Here is a 24,484-nt window from a genome sequence, read left to right as displayed (position 1 = left end):
ATTGTAAGATTTTTCTGAATTGTTTGTATGCATCTTGTTCAGATGCAGTACACACAAGTTTTCTACTTATTGTGATGATCATAGGAACCTAGCTTTTTAGGATCTCTGAAATATGTGGGGCCCAGAAGTGGCTCACATTTGCAGGTCAGTCTGGAATTTAATGTGGGACTAATATCTACTACGCTCTGTGGTCTTTTTTGAGGAAAGCATTTAAACAGCTGGGCATTTAGTCAATGGGACTATTATGTACTTAGTTTTAAGCATGCACTTAAGTCCTATTAAGTTTAAATGAGACTTTAATAAAAGCTTAAAGTTTCATTTGAGTCAATGAGACTTAAACACATGCTTAACTTTTAAGCGTGTGCTTAAACTGTAGTTTGGCATTTGATTGGCTGAAGCACTTGTATAGGTCCTGAATTAGAATGTAATTTTTGTGAAATATGTGAGAACATGCATAAAGTGCATGCTTTAACCAGGAGTTATTGTTATGTAATAGCCAGAGTCTTTTATTAAGTGGTTTCATTTATATCTAGCTTTATGGGTAGCCCTACTAATACTGCAGGATGAAATAGTGGTAAATTGTTAATAAACCAACTGACTGGGATTCCACCCAGAAGCAAAACACTTTGAGAATATCTGGGAAGAAATGAAGCTACAATATTAGTGACCCGGCATACTGCCAGTGATAATACTGGACTTTGAACACTGCAGAAATGCTTAGGTATAGGTAATAGACAGACAAGGTTCCTTGGGTGAATTTGATATCTTTTATTAGACCAACCCAAATAGTTGGAGAATAGTTATTAAGCAAGCTTTCGGGTTCAAAAACCCTTCATAAGGCTAAGGAAGTTTCAGCAGTTGGTATGTGCTCTTCCTGGATGGGATGAAAAGTAAAGAAGCCAGGGGCTGGGCTGGGGAGTCAGTTGCCAGGCAGATTATAATGTATCAAAAATCCAATGTCTATGTTTAGTCCCTGATCTCTAGTATCCAGGAGGTTGATGAAATGGAGCTCATAGGCTCGTCTCTGGGAAGTGTTGTGTAAGTTTCCCTTGAGGATCAGGACTGAGAGATTGGAGAGAGAGTGGCCCTCCTGTGAGAAATGTGCCCCCACCGGTAATTGGGTATTTTTGTCTTTGATGGATTTCCGGTGTGCGTTCATTCTGGTGCACAGTTGTTGTTTGGTCTCCTACGTATTTTCCATCAGGGCATTTGGTGCATTGGATGAGATATATTACATTTCTGGAGGTGCAGCTGTAAGATCCTGGGATGCTGATGGCTCTGTTGTGGGGTGTAGTAATAGCGGGGGTGGTGGAGATGTGGGGGCAGGTTTTGCATTTCTTGTCCTGGCACGGTCTGGATCCGTTTGGTGTGTTCTGGGCTTGAGGAAGTTTGTTTCTGGTGATGAGGTTAGTGAGGTTCGGTGCTTGTTTGAAGGCTAGGATGGGTGGCTCTGGGAAGATCTTTTTAAGAATAGGGTCTCTTTCCAGTATGGGTTGCAATTTTTTGAGGATTTTCTGTACAGGTTCAAGGAAGGGGTGATATGTCATAACCAGCGGTGTGCGATTTGTGGGGGGTTTTCTTCTGTACTGCAGCAGTTCTTCACGTGGTATCCAGGTGGCTCTTTCAAATGTGCGATCTACCTCTCTGGAGGAGTGTCCTTGCTGGGTGAAAGCCTTTTTAAGATTGGTGAGGTGGCAATCCCGGGTGTTCTCTTCAGTACAAATGCGGTGGTATCTGAGGGCTTGGTTGTATATCACAGCTGTTTTGGTGTGTTTAGGGTGATTGCTGGTTCTTTACAGATATGTATGTTGGTCTGTGGGTTTCTTGTATACTGTGGTCTGTATTTTACCCTTCTGGATACTGATCATTGTGTCTAAAAAGGAGATGCTGGTGCTGGAGTATTCTAAAGAAATAGGTATAGGTAAGATATTTATTTTCAAAGTAACAGAAATGCACCTTTCAAGGGTGTATCGTTATAATGACTTTATTGCTACTATGTTGAAACCTGATACAGTTGTAATGATTTTCCTGATTATTTTCCGTTAGTGCAGTGGAGAATGACACCCATTCTGACTGACTTAGTAGATGTTCTGTTTTTTCCACAATCAAGGAAGAGTTTATCCATATACACTTTCACAACTGCTCTGCTGTTTTTGGAACAAGCTGATTTCTGACATACCTATTTTTTTTTTTTTCTTTTTAGTAGTGTATAATGGTCAGCCAGCCGGTAATTTGACTGAAAGGCCCAATCTGTATAAAAATATTATAATGAAAGATTTTTGTATCCTATTGTTAATGTAATGGTAAATCTGTTTTGGGGAAATAGTTGATCCAGGAGATTTGATTTAATTTTTATATTCATTTGCTCCGAGGTGGGCTCGGTTACCTCCATTACTACACTGTTCAAATTCTCATCTTAAACAAATTTCAGCCCAAAGCAAATTTCAACAGACGGGTTACAGGCTTGATAAAATCGAATTTATAATAGAAATGCTGATAGGAAAGACTCTTAAAAGGCACAATAATAAACAATTTTGAGCAAACTGCAATAAAACCAATTAATGTTAGAAGGGTGATTTTATTTTATTGTTTTATGTCCTAAACTTTTGTAACACATCTTGAATTGTATTCAAAGTACTTTGGGTTTTAATTTATTCAGTCAAATGTCAAGCCAGCCTTGTTTATCCTGTGGATTACATTTATGCTCACTGCAGAATTCACTAACATTTTGATTTCTAATTATTGTTCTTATCCATGTGGTAGGATGCTTTGCATATTACCTTGTGACCAGTGGACAGTTAGAAATACAATTTCCAGTTTCATAAGCATTTTGTGTTGGAAGGTGAACATCTTGTATATTATGTACATGTCTAGTATATTTGCATATCTTTTTTATTCAGCATGTTAGAGACTTTCCAAATTTAATATATACTTTATTAATGGCTAAAGGACTTATTGATGCATTGCATTTCATTCTTTGGTACCGAGTGTCCGTACATTGTATTGTATAGAAAGTAGAGACATATAGTGCAAAGTAATTGTATACTTCAGGGGTATGTAAATAGAGTTTCATGAATGCTGGTAGAACGACTTATTTAGGCAGGATGCAAAACTCCCCACAGTGGAGTTCTTCGGAGGAGAGCTGATGCAAATACTCACCTAGCTTTTCTTGTGACAGTTTTTGCTTCTGTATAATTCAGGGGAGAAGAACAGTAGTCATTTCCTTCTGCAACCTCAGCTAAGAAACAGATGGGCTTTGAAGTGCACTAAAACCAGGTGAGGTAGTTGTATGTACATGCACCAGTGGGTTTTTGCTTCTTAGGCTATATCTATATAATCAGCCTTATATGTTTGGTCATCGTGGCTGTTTGTGCTCTCTGTGACTGACATGTAGAATGGAGATACTAACCATGGAAGACTAAAAGTGAAGGTCTTAGCCTCTTTAGCGTTATTCTGAAGAGCCCACGTTCCATAATAATAGGCTGGGAAAAGCAGCTGATTTGGGTGCTTGAAAGAGTACTATTGTCTCACCTTTTCCATGATGTTATACTATATTATCACCTCTTCTCTTCACATCCAGGGCAGATCCAGAGTGGATGTAGTGGTGGGGCCTCACCTTCCTTTCTGATCATGCAGCAAGAGGAGCAATCAGGGACTTTAAGTCCCCAATGAAGGTAAAAATTCCTTAGTCCCTTCCTCTCCATGCTCAGAGGCATGTTTCCTTCCTTCCCTGCTGGTTCTGTCCCCTTCCTTTTCCTCCTCCTCCACCACTGCTGCTGTTCCCACTGTCCCAGGGGCAAGAGGAGCTCCTGTCTTGTTCCATCCAGGTTACATGGGGCCTGAGCTCAGCCTAGGACAGCAGCAGCAAGCCAAATGGTTTTCCCCTTCCTGCTTGATCCCATGGGGTTATTTCCCACCAGCTTGAAAGAGAGTGCAGAGCAGAGGAACCCATCCATTCACTGCTGCCACAGCTGCTGTTGTCCCAGGCTGAGCCCAGCTCCCATGGAACAGCTCTGGAGCTCCCCTCGCCCCAGGACAGTGAGGAGAAACCAAAACCTGTGGGTTCACTTCTACCTAGATAAGGTCTTGAATATTTAATGCAGCTCAGCCTTTATCAAGTCAAATATATATATCAAATTCACTAAAAGCTAAGAACATTTTTTTCCACCATTTTGTTGTTGACTGGCATTTTCAAGTCACTAAAAGTATTAACTGTCTTAGTTGCTGGGTTTCCACCTTGAGGCATAATACCTAGCTATTATCAAACATGTTTCCGTTGCTCCAAAACATATTTCGAGGTCAGCACCATGTAACCATTTAATAGGTGAAACAGAGGCACTGGCAGGAGAGTGACTTACCTAAGATTACACAGAAGAGCTGCATTTTATCAAGTGTTGAAAAGCCTTTCTTATTGAAAAGCATACCCTTTTTAAGGTCTTTCAAATTGGGCACCTAATATCAGTAGCTACTTTTGTAAATTTAGGCCACTGCCTTTTCAAAATATATTTTTTGTTTTACAATAAAGTTTGCTTATGTAAGATTAAAAACTCAGATGCCGGCCAGTCAGTGTTCCCTCTAAGTTGTGCGATGTATACGGCTGTGCAGGTGCGCTCATGCCACGCTGCCAGGTGCAACCGCGCAGCTGCGCAAGCCACACAGGTTAGTAGGGGTGTGCGAAGTGGGCCCAATTCGATTCAGATTTGGCCTGAATCAGGGACAGTGATTCGATTACTTGATTTGGATCACTGTCCCTGATTCAATTTGGTTGAATTCAAATCTGAAGATTCGATGCTGATTCAGAGAATTATCTATTTGGCCAAAGACACAGCTTTAAATGCTTTTTCTATATACCTTGAGGTACCAGCGTAGCTTGTGAATGCTGTGATACTGGGGTGCATGGAGCATCCCATAGGAGTGCGGGGGGCCCTTCCACATGCTCAGTGGCAAACCCAGAAGTGGACCAGAAGTACTTTTGGTCCACTTCTGGGTCTACCAGGGAGCATGTTGGGGGGCCACCTGCACCTCCCTGGCTTGGCAATCAGCCACGGGGGGACCCTGGGTGCCCCCCCAGACCCAGGACGCACCAGTCGTCAAGTTGGTGGGCACAGGGGGCCCCCCCAGCGTGCTCCCTGGAGGATCCAGAAGTGGACCAGATGTGCTTCTGGTCCACTTCTGGGTCTGCTGCCGAGCACACTGGGGAGCCCCCCACACTCCTGTGGGGCACCCCATGCACCCCAGCATTGCAGTGTTCGTGAGCCACCTGCTACCTAGAGGTATGTAGAAAAAACATTTAAAGCTGTGTCTATGTATGAATCTCCGAATCTTTCCAAATCTCTCCAAATTGATTCGGAGGGTTCTGATTCGATTTGGACAGATTAAAGGGTCCTCTTATTTGGTTCAGACTTGGAGATTCGGCCACCAAATTGGGCCGAATCTCCACCGAATCGAATAAGGGACCGAAGCTTTGCACAGCCCTACAGCTTAGAGGGAAAGCTGCTGCCAGTCCATGATGTCATGTTTTAAATATGCCTTTACATAATAAAGGACTTCTTACTCCTTTTAAAGCAGCTCAACTTTATTATTATTGCCATTATTGCTGTTGTTATTAATAATACTAACAGTAATAATGAAAATGACAATATGCTAATGTTGTTGCTAATTATGGTATTAGATGTACAGGACTATCTAGACCAACTAGTGCTTAGATGTAAAGATTCTTAAAACACAGCATTTAGGCATCAGTTGTCCTAGACTCTAAAAAAGTTTTGATTGTGATATTCCCCATAGGCCTTTTCTTGTGGTTGGTCTTTAGGGTCCCACTTAAACTTATAATCTATATGAATTTTCCAAACATCCTAAAATACAAGAATCCTACCGTGGTGAAAGAACTGATCAAAACAACACTTGTTTTCAATCACTTTTCATTTGATAGGTATTGAGCTTTTATTTTGTAAGAACATTGGGCTGACACTCATTCCTTTACTCTCGTACCAATTTAGGACCCAATCTTACAGTCTTTTCTCATGCAAAATTCCTATTGCTGTCACCAGGAATTGTTCCTGCTGAATAACTGCGGTAGCTAAAATCAGTTTTGAAAAAAATACAAGAAGCTGCACTGCTACCATTGTGATTCATCTTTGCTATTCAATACATTTCTTATCAGTGCTAACACTGTACTGTGTGTATTAATGTAGTACATTTAAACATCAGCAGATGGGGCCCTTGTTTCCTTTGAAGAATGGTATGCATCTGAATTTTTTACTGTCTGTGGCAAGAATGAATTTTTCTTGTTATAGCACATTAAATTATTGTAGCCTATACAGTGGATATGGATCTAAACACACATCAGAACACCCCAAACTCTAGTGAGTGTTTCCAAATCTAAATAGAGATCTGAATTCCATGGCTGGCCTTGAAACACCTCGGCTCTAAACACCACCAAAGTTTTCTAGGGCTAGGAAACCAGCTCTGAATCTTGTGGGAGAGGCCCCCTCTGCTGAATTTTTTCATAAATCCTTATGCATGTAAAGGGAGAAAGCATATTTATGGCTTATCTCCCCTAGAAGGAAATAAACTTTGAAGCTATTTACAAATCAACCCCCAGATGAAACAGTATAAAAATGTGTCATATATTGCAAAAACAAAACAAAAGTGAATGTTAAGATAACAGTGGGCTTAACTCATGCTTCTCTGAAAAAGCACAGTACCATATGTTGAAGAGTGGCACATCAGACCTAACTCTGAATTTCTTTGGTTTTGATTGGCTTGAATCATGGTGTATTTTAACTAGAGAGGGCCTTATACTTTGCTGGGTTACACCAGCTTTATATCATAGCTCCATTTATTCATCATGGTGGTGAGTGACCTCCTGTATTTGTATTTCTGAGCTCAGTTGTTTTGTTAATAGACTTTTCCATTGCCCTCCAGTGCATGCATTTTATTTTTCAGTGCTAAAAATGTATGAAAGATGAGGCAAGATATTTTGATGCCTTCACCAGTCATATGAGTACATTTGCAAATACATACTCCTATTTTGCAAATGGGTATGTGATGGTTTGGAATGGCTTTTTTGCATTTGTTAGTCTCTGTGGCTTAAATAAGCACAGTATTTGATGCTTATGTACATGTATTGAGCTATGCTTCAAACTGTATGTATTAAAATATACATTTTCATACACAGTATGTTTGTTATACTTACTTTTTAACAATCAGTCTAACAGATATTTTAAAAAGTTCAGCATATTATGGAAGTCAACATTGTTATTAGGAATATGAGGACTTCATTATTTTAATTGAATTGGATACGGTATTAGGGTGATATTTCGGGTTAACTTCCTGCTAAGATTACTTCCCAGTTTAATTAGAAACAATGTGCGAGGCATAGTATTAGATAAAACGTTTTAACTTGATATATATTTTGTTTATACTTACAAACTTTGGCCTTGAAGTTTAACATTATGTATGGACTTGCCTTGTAAGGATCAGTCGTATAACAAAATTGTCCAAAAATGCATTTGCATCTGGTAGTTTAATTATGAATAATGTTATCTCTGCACAGACCATTTGTTTTTCAGGGGTCAGTTTGGAATAAATTTTAATAATGCTTTTTCAAAAAGCGGATGTCCTATCTACAGAAAATGTGAGTGCAGTGCATTTGCACTTGAAAACTTGTATTTGTACACATAATTTGGTTGCTGAATAATAGAATAGATAGCTACATCTTTTGTCTGTTGTCTGCAAAACCAGCAACCAAATGAAACATGGAAGTGCTCATGTGACAAAATTTTTGCATGGTCCTTAGCTTTCATCCTTGGCAAGTATGGACTTTACTGTTTAAGTTTTGATTTTTACATGCACATACTCAATCAAACAGTTAATCGATTTTAGTGGTCTCTTTAGAGCATCATTTCCCCCCCTTAATTATGGATATGTAGTTCATATTAGGCCCAGACACTATCGTTTCTGGTTGATAGTGATATTTTATCCCTCATTTATAGCAATTCTAGTTAGTAATGCATAAGGAAACTGTATTGTGAACTAAGTTTTTAATATCTGCTTTGGTTTGGACGTCTGGTCTTCAAACAAATTATCTCATTAAAACATCACCAGGCACACTTATTCAAAGTAGTTGAAATAATTTTAATCTTGAACCTCAAATTTATATTTACTACTAATTTTCTATACTACATGTGCTCTCCACTTTTAGGTACATAGTTACAGATACTGGACCGAGTTCTACTCTTGGACATATACTGTAAATCCAGAGAAACAGCATTACTTTGAATTTATACTGGTGTATAATCTCAGGCAAAATTTGGTCTTTATATTTATCATAAATGGTGATATTTGATGCAAGAGGAGAAAACTGACTCATACATTCACTAAATTTACCAGCATTTTTTCCTAAAATGTCAGCAAATGATTTTTATGGCTAGTAAGAAATCACAATTTCAATTGGGCTTCAAAGCACTCAGGAAAAAAAAATCCATATGGCATTTTTTATATACACATGGAACTAAAAATCTGTGATTACAAGTTTTACGGTGCGCGTACAATATATTAAAAATGGAAATATTAACTGTGTAATATTTTATTTATAGTGTATCCAATATTTAGTATGGAAAGGGTTTCAGTTCCAAAGCTAAAATGGAATTGTCTCAGTTATATGATTTTTACAGTGTCCCACTGCCATTTTTACTTTAACACATTTTTTGTATTTTTCTTTTAACCATGTATTCATCTCCACTAAGTGTCTCACAAATTCTTTCAAGTGAGATCAAATGGAATTTCACTTCCTGTTATTTAAGAGTGGGCAAAACCATTGAAAATGATGGGTGCCTGAGTTTGGGGGGTGGCAGGAGGGACTTTAAACTAAAGGGAAAAATCTCCCTTTAGAAGTATGGAGCTCAGCTTTAGTTGAAAAGGAAAGACAATGCAGCTGTTTAGAGCAGCTTACATCTTTAGAAATGCTAATGATTGTGATTGAATTTCACTAGGAACTGTTCTGCACATTGTGAAGTCAGAAAGAAAAAAAGATTTGAAGAACTAAGCCTATATGGAGACAAATGTCTTATTTACAGTAAATTATCTCAACATCTCTGCACCGGATCCTTAGTTTTGTGAGTAATCTTACTAAACAAGTACTTGTGTTGACATCAGTAGGACTAGTAATATGAGTTAATTGCACTACTATTACTAGTTTTTTGAGATTATTGGACAGTATATTATCTATATACCATCTGTGTATATAAGAGAGAGATGTGTATATATCTATATATACACATATACATGTATACGCTTTGATTTCAGTATACTAGATTTTATGTGTGTGTATATATACGTGTGTGTGTGTGTGTATACACACACACACACACATACATACATACATACAGACTGTGTGTGTGTATATATGTATGTACATGTAAAATAAAGTGAATTGGACTCAAATTTATATAATATATATTATATTAAATATAAAAATGAAGTATTGAAATCAAAATATGAAAGGAAATGTTAAACCTCTTAGATAATCTCAGTTCTTTTCCATTTAAGAAAAAGGAGTTTTGTATAAATATTACTGAGGGATTTGGGTTTTAGGACTATTAACAAAGCCTTATTACGTATATGGTCTATACACAGAAGCCACGCGGTGGTGAAGTCAGTACTGTGGATTATGTGGTGGTATGTGACTTCTTGTTGGCTTCAGATAAATCAGTGAGATAAGGGCTGTATGGGGAATCACTGAGGGCACTGACAGACATGCAGCTGCCTGGTATAACTCATGGCACTTCACAGAAAGCATCATGAGTTACAGTGACACCTCGCCCACCCCCCTGACCCAACAGATGTTAGCTGTTTGATTGGGGGGGGGGGGTGCGATTGGGCTCCACTTTGGAGCCAGTCCAGTGGAGAGAGGCCTGCCTGTCTCACTGTTTCACCCCAAGCCCTGCCCCCCCCAGCTCCAGTGCTGTCTTCAAGATGGGGTGGAGGGAAGGGCTGGGAGGGAGCTCCGTCTGGGGTTTGTCCAGCCTGTGCTGGAGGGTGGGGTGGGTAGATTGGAGCCCCCCCAAAAGGTGTGCAGCTCCAGTCTACCCATCTTCCATCTCAGGCTGGGCAAACCACAGATGGAGCTCCCTCCCCTCCCTTTCCCCCCTCTCATCCTGAAGGCAGTACCAGAGGCAGGGCTGGTCTGATGTAGCTGAGCCCTGCTGCTCCTGGTCAGGGACAAACAGAAGTTAATGAAGGCACTTCATTTTGGAACACCTTCATCTTAACCCCCATTAAACAAGATGTCCCAAGGGTGCGAGTATAGGGAAGCAAGGAGCCCTGCCCACGGGGGAATCTGGGACAGTGGCAACCCGACCTCGGAGATAAAACTCTGAAAGGAAGAACCACTTACTTGTTTTAGGATGGCGAAGACAAAATGAGCCACACCAGGAAGAAAGACCCACGCGGTTCATCAGCTGTGCTTATCTGTAGCTGGAGCCAGCACAGGTGTGTGACATCCATGGGGAACGCTGCCCAGTGGGAGATATAAAATCTGGCACCAAGAGGGAACCGAGGGGAATGAGAGAGGCAGCGGAGGCTGTAAAGATTCCCCACACCGGTTGCAGCCAGCCAGCAGCAGGCTAGTAGAGGTCCGGTGCAGGGGGAGATGCTGGAGTCAGCAGAGGCTGCGAAGACTCCGCACACTGGCTACAGATGGCATCTGGGCATAGAAGTGGAGCCGGCACAAGGGAGAGCCAAAGAGGACCTCAGCAGGAGCAAGAGCCTGGAGCTGTGCAGCAGGGCACACTGAGGCACAGGCAAGGGCTGGAGGGTAGTGGGGCTGGCTAGTCCAATGACCCTCCCTTTTCTTTGTTTTTTTTTTTTAGTTCTATTTTGAACGGTGCCTTTTCTTTTCTTTTCTTTTCTTTTCTTTTCTTTTCTTTTCTTTTCTTTTCCTTATTGCTTACTTCTTTGTTTCCTATTGGCACAGGTTGTTATATAGAGTTACTTTTTTTGTTTGTTTGTTGTTGGTTGCCCATGATCCTTCAGCGGTGATAGACGGGCAGTATTCCTAAGACGACAGCGGCGTAGAGCCGCCACGCAACCATCAAGCCTCCAGAGAGAGGTACGCCAGAGAGTTGGATATCCAGTTGCCCGAAGTCCAACCCAGGAGAGTAAGACCAATGACTCAAAAGGGCGCAAAGATCAGGAATTGAGGTAACCGGAAGGCAAATCACATAACATCAAGAGGCTTGTCTCAAGGGCTGTTGCATGGATGGGGTGTAGGGAAGGTGGAGCCCTGCATATAATCGCCAGAAGGTGTGACCATTCCCGAGGGACCCTCAACAGGGGACCCCCACTACTGAAGATCCATCCAAAGTCATGGCATGTGAGTTTTGGGGTCCTCCCCGGGGTAATCCAGGGCTCCTTCAAAAGGTGCATGAAACCTCACTGTGCCCGACATTCAGTGCAAGCACTAGAGCAGCACAGGAGCGGATATTCAAATCAAGGTGGGCATGCAAGGATTAATTTGTCCTGCTATTGGGCATTGTTAAAGAGCTCTGCAGCATGTACTTCTGTGAGGATGTGGCTGTAGAGCGCTTTCAAGGGGCCAGTCATGCGACAAACATAACTTCTGTCTATGCCCTAAGGGAATTACAATGCATTCATTCTTGTGTAATTCCACTGGGAAAGTCTCCTAGGTAAAGGGGAGGTGTGGAGGGAAGCAGCTGTGGATCACTTTACAGTCTTTACATGGAAAATGTATAAATTAGTTGTAGTTTTTTTTAAGTCTGATGCTTTGCATGTGTCTTCAATTTCCCTACTGCTACTGTGGAGAAAGCAGTGGCAGGGGGACAGGCAGTGGTGGCATAGGCAACCTGACCTCCACCCTTTGCCTCCCTACCATTTGTCCCCCCAGCAGTGCCTGCGCCTCTGCAGGCTCTGCCCCCTAACATGCCCCTTGCAGCTGCTCCCCACCCAGAGTCCTCTGCCTCTGTACAACCTTGCCATCCCCACATTGAATGAGGGAAAAAAACCTTGTATTGGATTTTAGTAAATAAGGTATATTATTCCTGTAGCAGGGCACTAAGGTGCCTGCTACTTGGAGAGCAGGGATAACTACCCAGGTGCAGATTACTAGAGCAACCAGAGGGAGCTAGTGACCCACACCTGCCAGCGGTCAGCTGACAGGAAGGGGCAGGGCCTAGCTCACATACAAGGCCCAGGCCTGAGGCCAGGAGGCAGTTCCCTGCTGGCAGCCAAGGGGGAAGGAGCTCTGCTGGAGCAGACAAAAAGGGAGAGTCCTGACTGCACCAACAGCTTGATACTGGTGAGAGATGGAGCACCCCTGGGGTGGCTTGAAGGATGTTTCAGCCAGGTGGCTAGAATTTATGCTATAGACCAGGGGCTTGTGTTTTGTGTTTGCTGTTAACCAGTGACTTGGGTGAGGCTATTAGGGGATGGAGGAGGCCTCATAGGGGACTCACGGTAGTGTGGGGACCCCAGCCCCAGAGAGGGGCAGCAGTTGAGAGGCCCCAGAGAGGGGGCAGCGATTGAGAAGCCCCAGAGTGAAGTGCAGGGCGAGACAAGCCCACGGAGAGCATGAACGCCAGTGAGGCGCAGGGCGAGACAAGGCCGCGGAGACAAGGCCGCGGAGAGCCTGAGCGCCAGTGAGGTGCAGGGCGAGACAAGGCCACAGAGAGCCTGAGCGCCAGTGAGGCACAGGGTGAGACCAAACAACGTCCGTTACATCAGCGAGGCTTGGGGCATGGTAAAGGGGTGGTTGGAGCCACGCATAGCCCATAAGGCTGGGGTGTACGGAAACACCCATTACAGAATGGGGCCCGCCCATGTATAACAGGAAGCTGTGGCCAAGGGCGGAAAGGCAGCCTCCCTAATATATATTTTACATCAAAGACGTGGCAGACTAGAATCAAGGGTGCTCTTTTGGCTAACTTGGCACGGTAAAGGGGGTGTCAGGGGAGAGCACAGCCACCCCTAGGATGCCATCCTGTTACAATTCCTCATGGAAATACAAAATTTCACTGAAGCAGAACTTTTAGCAAAGCTAATGCTGATGCCAGGATTTTAAATAAGTTTCACCAAATCTGAAAATGTCTCGGTCTCTTGAATTATAACTTGCCATGCTTCAATCCAAGAAGTTGTTGTTGTGAGCCCACTCTTTTTTGCCCATGTACGGTGTGTCCAGACAAGCTCGCATGTGCCTCTTGCAGCATCTCAAACCGCTTTGAGACCCTGCAAGAGGCACATGCAGGAACAGGAAAAGGGTCCCCTTGCTGCATGTTTGCAGTGTGGGGGCCATATTAGACCCCTGGATATTTCAGCTTTCCAATAGAGAACACCAGAATTCCTGCTAGGGAGGCCAGTAGCAGGACCCTGCCTGCTCAGAGCTGACATTTTGGACACAGCTGAAGGTGGCTGACCTCCTGGCCAACTGGGGCCAGAAGGACCTGCTTTGACAGTTCAAAGCAGGCCACCACACTGGGAACATCTTCCGGGTGATAGCTGCCCAGATGGCCAGGCAGGGGCACACATGGCAGTACTGCCGAACAAAGGCCAGCCCTGCAGACACAGCACACTGGCAGCTGGCCTCTACTGGCTGTGTAGCCCCCATCTGGTAGCAGCAGGTCACAGCCAGGCAGCAGCCCCCACTGCCAGACTACTGCAGTGGGGAAAGGGTGCAGGGAGCTCTCAGGGCTGCTTCAGGAGTCTAGCTGACACAAGGGGTAGTGTCCCCAGGTACCAACTGGCTGGGCCCCAGATGCTTCTGATAGGAAGTAGCCCTGAGCTACTTGACAGGGCAGCTTTTTGTACTGATGGGGCCAGGACAGGGCAGCTTTTTATACTGCTGGGGACAGCACAGGTGCTGGCACCAGGCTCTAGCTCCCCTTGGCTGCAGATCCAGGAGGAGCCAGGCAGGGTTATTTTGCCCCAACTGGCACAACTTGCTCCGCAACAAAGTGCATGTCCGAGCATGGGCACTGAGGCAAAAAGCCCTGGCTCAAATTTGCACCACTTCTATTTGAGCTGCTGCAAGCACATGTGCTTGTGCACATACAGTGCACATGTGTGGTTGTGCCCATACAGTCCAGTTGCTTTCTGGGAATGGGCACCCTTTTCACCCTCAGAAAGGTTGACTTTTTTTTTTTTAACCTAACTCTGACTTTTAAATGTAACTCTGAATATCCTCCCTTTATAATGCTTAACTGTTTAATTAAAATGTTCTAACCTAGTTTTCAGAACCATAGTGTTCTAAATGAGTAATGTTCAATGTGCCACAATGTTTTTTAAATTGATAGATACCTATTTACAGCATTAACTTTTTCTTAATGAAAATTTTTGTCTGGGAATACAAACAGCTGCTGGAAATACTGTTTCAGCTCTCGTTTATAATCTTTTATGAATTCATACCTGACAGCACAGCTATAGTTAAATGGTCTGTTCATTATCAGGGTCCCATGTTTGGGAGGTGTGCAAATATCATTTCAAATTTTCTCAAGCAGACACCTTTTTTCCTGTTTCACCAAAATTGTCGAGATTTAACTTCTGGCACAAGAGCTTTTTGGTGATTTCATCTGAAGGTGCAAAAAGGGTAAAGGATTCACATGATTTGGTCACATAAACTATTTCAGGAAAGTAATCTTTGGCATGACTGACCCTTTCAACATCCCCCTTGTTAGGAATGAGTAGATATATTGGAAATGCAGGCATGGAATAGAGATGAAAAAATAATGTGTTGTAAATAAACTATAAAACAAGTTTAATTCTTTCTGTTTGTGAAATGTCCATGAGCTACTTGTGCTTGTCTTGAAATAATTTTCTATTCAACAGTGTTCAACAAATGCTTAATATGACAGATTTTTGTTGGCAAGCAGTTTGTGTAAGCTGTGTAGATTCACAGGTCATGTGGTCATGGTTTATTCCCTTAGATGAGAAGGTAGTAAAATTCTGAGTTATATTCCATTCTAAATACTGGTGTTTATGGGATCAGGATATGTTTTTCATTAATATTCTTATAACAGGGAGCTGGTCCTGGTCCTGGTCCCAGTTATAGTTTGGGCATGTCAGCTGAACCAGAGACTGATTAAAGATTTATCTGGGAAAAGGGATGTTGGCTACAAATGTCCAACTTGGAATCCTTAAAATTCTGGTTTATTAGGCGGATTGAAGCACTGTAATGAAGTTAAATCATAAACCTTGGGGCTAGTCCCCCCCACACACACACACATGCACACACACAGTAGCAAGCTACAAGAGTCAGGTATACCTATCCCACAGGTGCTGGAATCTGCCGTCGAGGTTTCTTTCAGCGTGGTGTTATCTTCCAGAAGGGGGTCGCCGGCTGGTCCTTCTGGCTGGACGGGTCGGGTGCTGGTCAAGTTGGAGATCAAGAGGGCGCCCCCGAGGGTCAGTTTTCACTGCTTTTTATCTGTCCTTGGCAGACTTTGGTGACTCCCCAGTTTTCAGGTTTGCCCAATCCAGGGGTCGTTGACCCTCGTGGGACTTCCCCCTCAGTGGCTACTGGATGGCATCTGTCAGCTCCAGGGGTTGTCCGCATGTACGTGCAGGTTTGGGAGTCCGTTGATGAATTTTGAATAGGGCTCTGCGAGTGGCTGATCTGGAGATATTCAGCCCAAAAGTTGGTCCCCGGTGTTGATTAACTCAGACCAGGGCTTCTAGCCCTTGAACAGTGACGTTTAGAGATTTCCCGGTTGCTACATTGTCTTCTATTGATTTCTTCCATTGGTTGATCTGCGGTTTTCCTAGGTGTTAATTGCTGTCTGCTACTGTGTTACACATTCAATCACTGATTCACTCGCTCTTTCAGGGGCTCGCCTGATACAGGGAAGCGGCAGTTTGACTCTTGCCCTTGTTAACATTGTTACAATGTATAACTTACTTCTGAAACTAAACACATTTAGTTGAAAGGTGAAGAGTATAAAATATAAGCTACAAAAGTAATGCCATGGCGCACAAATAGATAAAAATACCAAAATACAAGGGGAGATATAAAATGCGCGCACACAAATTTTAAAACACAATTCCTTATCTTAAAGTGAAAGAAAGAGGAAGGAAGAAAAGGTAGAAGAGGAAAAACACATCCAAGGAGGGGAGAGCAACTGCAGGCAAGAGGAAAAGGGGGCTTTCTGCTACAGGGATATTGCAACACACACACAGGAGCCATGGTGGAAAAGTACCATTCAGCAGGCAGAAGCTAAAGGGGCCAGCTGGGGCAGCACGTGCCCACGTGCAGTGGGAGCCAGCTCCCATTGGCCCCAAGTATTCTGCAAGGGACTTAAAGGGGCTGCCAGCACACTGAATACCCCCAGAGAAGGGAGTCCGCAGGGAGCTATGAGAGCTGTGCGAGCTGCATGGAGATGCAGCACTGGAGCTGAAACAGGGCCCAGAATAGAGGCTCAGCTAGAGGCCTGGAGAGTGAAGGGCCCTGTTATCAGATTTGCCTATTACTTTGGGGTGTGCTCATTTATTAGGGATAGTTTCTAGGGTCTTGGTAATTCTGTCAATGTGCTGCTTGTGTTACTATATGGAGCTGTATCTCTCCCTTCTGCAGGCCCTCACCCCCAATGGAGCGATCTTGCAGGACTCAGTTTCAATGGGACTGGGTTCCTCCAGTCACCAAATCAGTCATCCACACAAACACACACAGATTAACGTGACATGCCTGACCCGGCCGGGCTGATCAGCATGGACAGGCTGACACCCTCATATGCCAAGAATCAGTTCATAAGAGCAACGATAAAATGCAGTCAGACACAAGCACACAGGTGAACAGAATCCCTCTGAATCCGGCTGGGTGTCCAGCTGACACCCTCATGGGCCAGCATTCAGTTCATAAAACTGGGTCAATCAGCCTGTACAAGCTGATTCCCTTATGTGTTTCAAACTCAGCACGTCCCAATCTTTGGCCTCTGGATGAGCAGACCCCACAGTATTTTTGGGCTTCACAGGGATCTTTAGCTTAGGTAAAAGAAACGTTGCTGCAGAGCACGGGAGGAAAGAGAAGCAGAGAAGGAAAAATATACCCAGTTACTACCAGTTTGACTATAAAAGTTATTTATTGCTAAGTATATGAAATATATAATGGTACTAATAGTAATAGACATGCAAAAGAAAAACAAACACAAGCAATTACAATACTATCCTGGTTTCACTAAGTATTTGGGGAAACTTAGCTCAAGCTTAACTGATACAGTTCAGGTTCAGAAGTTTATGCCTAGAGAGAAAAGAGAGAGAGAGAGCGCTGGGATCTCACCAGTCCAAGGTACTCGGGCTGCAAAGCTGACAGGCACAGTCCTTGAAGGGAGATGATCTGTTCTTCCAATGTCCCCGGAACAACAGGGGATGGTGTCAGCACAGGAGTTTTTCTTCTTTCTTTCTCTCTTCTTTCTTCTTCTTTCTTCTTGAAGCGCACACACTTTTTACAGATTTTTATACCCTCAGTTCAGCTGCTTCGAAGCATCCTTAATTGTGTAAATCATTGTCTTTTCTATTGACAAGGGGTTATCTGGTTTGGAACATCTCAAGAAACTGATTGATAATCAGGAAACACTTAAGATTAGGGAGTAACCAAATACTTGGGAGCCAGCTTGAAATTCCTATGGATGGCAGATATACTGATGGGATATCTCATGGTTTCTTCAGAAACAATAGATAGCTTGCAGCATCAGGATTTGGGATTTTTACTTGTTGTGCACAAGCCTCAGCTTAGCATGACTTTTCCAGATCTTACTATAGTCTTTTAACAGACTTCAGACAATTATTGGGGTGTTGATAACCTTTTGTGGAGATGACTCCCACCAGTTGTCTCGGGAAAAGTATGACAACACCTGTGATTTAGGGCTCCAACGGGCTGGATGCTGTGATGAACCCTTAACCATTGTTCAAATGTTGCCCATACCCCCTCTGACTCAGTCTCTTGCCTCAGCATTCCCTAACCCGGCAACCGAGTTTTAGTCAATCAAGTTTAAATAGGCTTCCCATAATGGGACCGGGGAATGTACGGTCCGAGATGCCTATTAAATTTAGAGGTGTGTGTGGGGGGGGGGGAAGTCCTTAGTAAATCCAGATTAGAACTGGTCTGATAAATGCTGAGCTGGGTGTGTGTGAACATGGGTTGATTAACATTTGGAGCACAGATTCCCCATCATGCAGTGTTCCCCTGCTTCTCTGGTCCCAGAATTCACTGCAGTCTCTGCTTCAGGCTTTCTGTTCTCCATCTTTCATGTAAATGAATGGTCATATGGTTCCATCTTGGATGCAAATGAGACCTAGGGCAGTTATTTCACTCTTGTCACCCTTATCTGGAGGGTCTTAGGTGTGTCTCTCACTGCATCTTAATCAGTTTTATTTATGTAGAGGAGGGTGCGGGACGGGGCGCGAGTCAGACAAACTGCATCCTGTGCCAGGGTTGCCCAAGAACACAGAGCTGAGGTGTAACAGCCCATGAGTCTAAAACAATGACCGGACCCATAGATGTTGGGAGGAGATAAGATAAGAAGGTATTGGGACCCAAAGAGATAAGAGGGTGAGGCTAGCCTTGCCTGAAGATAATAATAAGAAACTTATTGGCAGGGCAAAGCCAGGTGAGACGGCCACTGGGTGAAATCTGAGGCTGGTGGCTCATAGCCCATTAGTTGATTAAGTTGGGCCTGTGAAGGCAGGAGGGGCTAAGGAAAAGAGAAAAAAAGAAAAAGAAAGCCAATGGACGGTGCCTTGAGCAATCAAGTTGATATTCTACCAGTGGTGGGGGAACCTACCAGCCCGACAAGGAAAGCACAAATGCAAACATAACTAAGTTGACTTTTACTGGTGGTGGTGACAATAACAAGCCAGCCTGAAGAAGCACAAGTGCAAGCATAATTCCACTGACTTTCTACTGGTGGTGGTGACAGTAACCAAGCAGACTGGGAAGCCCAAGTGCCAGCAGTATTAAGTTGATTTTCTACTGACAGTGGTGACACTAACTAATCTAATCGGGAAAGTGCAAGCATAAATATGTTGATTTCTATTCCAATCGGGGGCAAGGCTGATCAGCTGGGACTGGCTGAATAGGTGTGGAACAGGGCAGAGTGCAGGGTAGGGAACCCTGTAAAGAGAATCACTGACCTGGAGTGATACCACTAAGTTATTGATAGCACCATACCTCCCTTTACTCTTATTGCAACACCAAGGCATGGTGGGCAAAAAAGAGGGAACTTGCAGTGATAGCACAGGCCAGCAAAATATCTTTAAGAGCCATCACTTACAATTCTCCAGAATGTGGCATTTCTATGAACATTTTTTATGAATTATCTCAATTACTAGAGTATTGCAGATGACTATATGTGTAAGTCTCTCTATTTAGGTCTGTGAAATATCAGTAACTTTATAACTCAGTTCATGAAAATTCAGGATTTTATATATGCAAAATTTGCAGAACTTTGTCAAGGTATTAGCTTTATCTTATTTTTAATACATATCATCTTCACCAACTGATATGGTGTACAGATTACCCTTTCTCATGGAAACTGCCATTGTCGAAGAGGATTAGAGTGGAGGCTGGTAAAAGGATTGGAGCAGCATAGGGGAGCTGAGGGAATAGACTAGAAAGAGAGCTGAGAATTTCATAGCAGCATAAATAAATCTGTCAATTTAGGGGCCACATTAAACCCCACTGTATCATATTCTTTTAAGATGACAAATCTAATGGAGAGTATTGGAAAGGCTGGGGACTAGAGAGAAGACTGATTTAATTTATCACTTTTATATAGCATTTTCATATAAACTATCTCTAACCAGCTTACAGATAATGAGATATTGCTTTACAGAACTGGATACAATAGCTTTTACATCTAGCATACCGTAAGATAAAACAACATCTTGTAGAAAGAAGGACTAGATAAAATGATCAAAGATGTAAGAGAAACAATGTAAGTTTTTATTACACTGAGGTGAGCAGAAAGCAATACAAAGAGGAGGAGAATCATAATGTACTGTTAGGACTAGAACTGACCAGTTGGACCATCACATCTGATGTCCTATGTGTTTCAGGAGTGAATGTTATAAGGGAGACTTTCACTGGTTTTCAACAGGAGTTAGGCAGGCAGGGTTCTTTGGGTAGATGTGATATCTTTTATTAGACAAACTAAATAGTTGGAAAAAAGTCCTTTGAAGGCATTTTGACACAAACACCCCTCTTCAGGTATTGGGAGACTCTGCTGTTGTTCTAGCTCTCCAAGGTAGAGAAGAAGCTAAAAGTGTGACAAGAAGTCTGTGAAAATGTAGATGAGTGGAAATTTGAAAGACAATGGGTAGAGATAGGAGGGGAGGGGAGGAAGGGGGAGAGAGAAATGTGTGAAGGAGTGCAAATGGTCAGCTTCAGGCAGGTACTTGGTGAATCAGATGTCAGGCAGGGTACAATGTGTCATAAATCCAATATCTATACTAATTCCATCATTTTTAATATCCAGTAGATTTATGAAGTGAAGTTTGTAAGCTCGTCTATGAAAGGTGTTTTGTAAGTGTCCTTTGAGGATTAGAACTGAGAGATCAGAGAGGGTGTGATTGTCTTGTGAGGAGTGGACACCCACAGGTAATTGGATATTTTTGTCTTTGATGGATTTACGTTGTGTGTTCATTCTGGTGCATAGTTGTTATTTTGTTTCTCCTACATATTTTCCATCAGGGCATTTGGTTAACTGAATGAAATGAATTGTACTTCTGGAGGTGCAGGTATAAGATCCAGGAATGGTGATGGTTCTGTTGTGGGGTGTAGTTATTGTGGGGTGGTGGAGATGCGTTTGCAGTTTTCACATTTCTTGTCCTGGCATGGTTTGGATCCATTCGGTGTGGTTTTGGGTCATAGGAAGTTTGCTTTTGGTGATGAGGTTAGCAAGGTTTGGTGCTTGTTTAAAGGCTAGGATAGGTGGTTCTTGAAAGATCTCTTTAAGAATTGGGTCTTCTTCTAGTATGGATTGCAGTTGTTTGAGGATTTTCCATATAGGTTCCAGGGAAGGATGGTATGCCATAACTAATGGTGTGTGATTCGTGGCGATTTTTTTTCTACTGCAGCCATTCTTCTCATGGCATCTGGGTGGCTCTTTCAAAAGTGCAATTTATATCTCTGCAGGAGTGTCCTTGTTGGGTGAAAGCCCTTTTGAGATTTGTGAAGTGACAATCGTGAGTATTCTCCTTGATTCAAATGTGGTGGTATTGGAGAGCTTGGCTATAAATTACAGCTTTGTTGGTGTGTTTAGGGTGGTTGCTGGTTCTGTGTGATGTGTATGTTGGTCCATGGGTTTCTTGTATATGGTGGTTTGATTTTACCATTTTGAATATTGATCCTGGTGTCCAAAAAGGAAATGTTGGTGTTGGAGTATTCACAAAATAATCTGATGGAGGGGTGATAATTGTTTAATTTGTGTTGGAAATCAATTGAAGGCTGCAGGTTTTCAATCCAAATGATGAAGATGTCATCTATATATCTCAGGTATAGCATGGGTTTGATAGTGCAGTTCTTAGACCAACATGGCTACAACCAACAACCCTGCAACACGGAAGATATCAAATTTTGCCATTTTCAACAGGAATTAGGCTTCTGAAAATTCTCCTTTTAGTGGTAATATTATATATTCCAAGGAGGTTAATTAAATCAAATTGAAGGAAAACCCTAAGCAAGGTTTGAAAATAAGTAGTGATTTTTGAGGGACAGAGGACAGTATCTGGCTGTGAAAGAGTGACCGTGAATTATGGAAAGTCAGCCAAATGAGACAATAAAGAAGCTAGTACTGTATAGGCACTGGCCCTCATAGATACAGAGTGCAAGTGTATGACTGGAATAAACCCATGAACATTTTTTTGAAAACCATCAAGGATGTTTTGATTTGGATTAATAGCTAGGTAGTGAGGGTGCATGGAGGAACACTATTTGGATGAAGGGGTAGTCTGGTTGCAGCATTTTGGAGGCTGCTAAAATTGAGAAAGCAGTAACAGAAGCAAAAATAGATGAACTGTTTTAAGAAAACAGATGTGTGAGACTTAGAATCTGAACAAAAGCATGATCAAGGAAAGGGATAATTTTGGCAATGCTCTCTGGGGTACGCCAGGAAAAATTGCAAGCAAGTTAATCACATGAAGAAAAGGAATGTTGAAAATTCAAGGGTAGCACCAACATTTTTGGTTTTGAAGGCAAAGGTGAGATTAGATTATGATCCTAATTATACCCATGTAGCCCTATTGAAGTTAGAAGGAGTTGCATAGACACAGGAGAACAGAACTCAATCCTTTATTTTGCTGATTAGATCAGTATCATAGTGTGTGTGATATAATTTAAATCCACTATACTATTTTAGATTGTATTTCTGGACTTTGCTTAAAGGTAGGCTCACTTCCACACCAGACATTTCTTTTAAAATTTGTATATTATTCTTTAAAGTATGATTTTCTACCACCACTTCTCCTTAGTACACTGTGTATCCCATGCTTTTGGGAATTGCTGACACAATTTCTTATTAATGTTGCTTTACATCTTTCTAGTGAAATCTCTGTACTGAGTGATTTGGGTGGAAATTTGCAATTTGGATGAATAGTTGAGGGTGTACCAAATGGCTGCATTCAGAGGTATCTGACCAAGAATGATTGACAATGTCTGTAACTACTTATTATGTCAAGGCTTCAGCACACCGATTGATGGGAAATGATGTATAATAAATTAGAATGATCACACATCATTTCCCATCGATTGAAATGCCAAATCCTTTGATGGAGTAATGAGTTATGGCCAATACCACTCACTGTCTTAGTGGGAGATTGATTGCATATCCCTTCATCAATGTGATCAAACAACTAAGGAATCCAAAGTACATGTTTAGCGCACAAGTTTTACTGCACTTTTAGCATGAAGAGAAAGTTAGTGGTACTTCTTTCAGTATTATCAGTTCTACTTAAGCTTGCATGGATGTACCGCTCAAATCATCAGCTGCCATGAGGTTAGAACACTTCAGAAATACAAACTGTTTTTCACTACTCGTGTGTATCACCAAATGCCTAAGAATAAGAGGAAACATGTGGAGGTCAGTTATGCAAGTACCATATTTAGCTAAGGAAATTCATGGATGTTGCATGCTTGGTCCTTGCACTTTTGTCAGTATGAGAGAAATCTAAAAGAGAAACCACAGCAGTACTATATGCAGCTGTGCACAGAAGAGTGAGTGAAAGTATATCTTCAGGAAAAAGCATACCTTCCAAAAAGGCTAGCAGTAGTGGGTTGTTTCTAGTAGACACCTAAAATGGAAATTCCTTGCTTTGATATTTTTAATACTGTTTCATAGGAGAGGGACCCAATCAACTTTTTGACCTCTTGCAACTGATTAGCAAGGTTATATATTAGAAATCAAATGGGATGGACCAATCCGTATCTGTATCTAAATGTTCTATCTCTAAATGAAATGGGTGTGTTTATCATACAAGTAGGTTACATTATATATATTATAATATGCATAACTTTTTAATAAAATGCTAGAAGGTGGTAGGCGGTGGTGTCCTTCACTTACTCTAGCATATTGCTTCCTGTATCCTTTGGGAGTCAAACCATTTAGTTTTGCTCCATAGATCTTTTGCTGCAAAGTGCTTGAGATGGCACTCTCCATTAGGCAAGAGACACCAAAGAACATTCATTGATCTACAAGATAGTGCTGCTGCTGAAAATATCATAAAGAATATAAACATGATAGGAGAAGTAGCCTTTTCCTCAGCTCATGTATAGCACAGTCTGTAATGTGAATTCATCATAAGCTGCAGTCATTTATTGTTTCCTTACTCTATAGAAAAGCTCTTTTCTCCCTCTGGGAAGGGGACTGAGTCTCTCTGTACAGGAAGGTTCTCTTGTAGAACTCTGGTTAAACTTTGTCAGGTAAATTCCCCCAGGAAATAAATCGATGTATTTCCCTGGTTTTAAATACTGTTTCATTGATGTATATAAATTGTTTCATGCCTGCTCACTCACTTTGTAAGAGGACACAGTAAATAACTATGAGAATATAAAAGTTCTTACTTGTGTTAATGACTTGAAAATAAGGTTTGTGTGAGTTCATAATTACATACAAAATAACTACAAGGTAACTATCTTAAATGAATGTGGGTATGTTGAGAGTGCACTGACTTCAGTAGAGAGTAGATCAGGGATTCTCAACCCTTTTAGACTCAAGGGACCCTACAGAAAATCCGAGCTCTTAGCTCTCACTTGTTTTTTTCACTATGGAAAAATAGAGCAATTCTACTGTTACAAAGAATGTAGAAAGACGATAGCAAGTCAGAATGTTTTTTGTCACTATGGATTTCTATTTGAAATCTTTTGGTTTATCCTGTGAATCATGTGTAGGTATTTACACACCTAACAGTGTTAATATTTCATGGCACTCTGTGACGACCTCCAAAGAGTCTCACAGTACCCCAGGGTGCTACAGCATCCTGGTTG

At 42.1% G+C, this 24,484-nt stretch overlaps 1 long non-coding RNA gene across 1 annotated transcript in view; it reads left to right on the top strand.

Moving 5' to 3' along the window:
- Window positions 1–3,206: 3,206 nt before the first annotated feature.
- LOC106739145 (uncharacterized) overlaps window positions 3,207–24,484 on the top strand; it is a 141,465-nt gene continuing 120,187 nt past the window's right edge. Inside the window, exons 1-2 of the long non-coding RNA XR_002087561.2 lie at window positions 3,207–3,276; window positions 3,581–3,674. This is a non-coding gene — a long non-coding RNA (uncharacterized LOC106739145). The remainder of the gene's footprint in view (window positions 3,277–3,580; window positions 3,675–24,484) is intronic.

The sequence above is a fragment of the Alligator mississippiensis genome, chromosome 5 (genome assembly GCF_030867095.1).
Source record: "Alligator mississippiensis isolate rAllMis1 chromosome 5, rAllMis1, whole genome shotgun sequence".
In the NCBI taxonomy this organism is placed as follows: Eukaryota; Metazoa; Chordata; order Crocodylia; family Alligatoridae; genus Alligator; species Alligator mississippiensis.
This window is presented reverse-complemented; position numbering and strand designations above follow the sequence as displayed.